Below are 1,491 nucleotides of genomic sequence, written 5' to 3' on the forward strand. Positions count from 1 at the left end.
CCTTTTGAGATTTGTCCCTGGGCAAAGCTATCTTTTTAATCACATGATTGGTTGCTCTGATGAGTGGGTGCCTCCCGGTGTTATTGGTCACTTTGAATACCTTCTAATCCAGTGGTTCTCAACCTTCCTAATACTGTGACCCTTTAATACAGTTCATATTGTGGTGACCCCCCCAAACATAAAATTATGCTGCTTCATCACTGTAATTTGGCTACTGTTATGAATCAGGTGACCCCTGTGAAAGGGTCATTTGACCTTCAAGGGGGTCGCGACCCACAGGTTGAGAACCACTGTTCTAACTGTTTGGTTGGAAGTTGAGCCACAGGGGTGAGTTCAGTCCTAAGGCTGAAGGGTATCTAAGGGCTATAGTCCTGTGGATTCCATCAGTCTCTATCATATAAGTAAGCCTGGCCTTTTATATTTTGAATTTTGTTCCATTGTTTTCTCCCACCAGGAGAGTCAATTGGGATCTCTTTCAGATTGGCCAGCAGTCACAGCTGGGAACACATTTAGTTCTGGCCTCAGGGTCATGGATTTCACAAGAGCCCTTAGTCCTTGGACTAATTTCTTCATTGCATCTTTGATTTTATTAACCATTTTTTTGCTCTGGATGGGAAGCTTTTAAGACCCAAATCACTACTCACCAAAGTAGGATGCAGAACACAGTCCTTATGGACTGTGATTTCCTGAGGGCCCGCAAAGACAATGGCCCTGAGTCATCGGGCCCAAAGACTCCTTCCCTCAGGTTAAGATGTTTTCATAACTGTGCACCTTGCATGCTGTACTATACTCATGAACATACTTGCTTTTTTCTCTTTAACAGTTTTATTGGTATATAATTTGTGTACCATGCAATTCAGTGGTTAAATATATTCACAGAATTGTGCAATTGTCACCACAATACATTTTAGAACATTTTCTAAAAAATCTTGTATGCATTATTATCAACTCCCCACTCCCCCCAACCTTCCCTGCCATAATTCTAAGGAACTATTAATCTACTTAATGTCTCAATGGATTACCCATCATGGATTCATATAAAGAAAATCAAACAAAAACTCCAATGACAACAAAATAAAACATAGGAAGACCTCAACTCATGGATATATTTGAAGCACATACAAGTATAGGTGTACAAATAACCTTTGTTAAACTTCTGTATATCTATGGATTAGTCCCATTTACCTTCCCATTCCTGTTCAGTGTGAGTGGATATCTGTACATGTACTTGTAGATTATTGTTACGACAAGATTGTCTACACAATAGCAGTTACCTTAGTTGCCCTTCACCCTCATTCTCCTCACAGCATCTTCTTTTGCCTTGGGGGCTTTATGCTGACCCCCCCCCCTTTTTTTTAAAAAGTTTTCAAGGCTATGGCCTTTGTTTTTTAAATTTAAAGATCTTTTTATTTGGGGCTCTTACAGCTCTTATAACAACCATACATCAATTGTATCAAACTTATTTGTACATATGTTGCCATCATTATTTTC

Source organism: Echinops telfairi, unplaced genomic scaffold (genome assembly GCF_000313985.2).
Source record: "Echinops telfairi isolate 266 unplaced genomic scaffold, ASM31398v2 ScPeMD7_12;HRSCAF=54, whole genome shotgun sequence".
Classification (NCBI taxonomy): domain Eukaryota; kingdom Metazoa; phylum Chordata; class Mammalia; order Afrosoricida; family Tenrecidae; genus Echinops; species Echinops telfairi.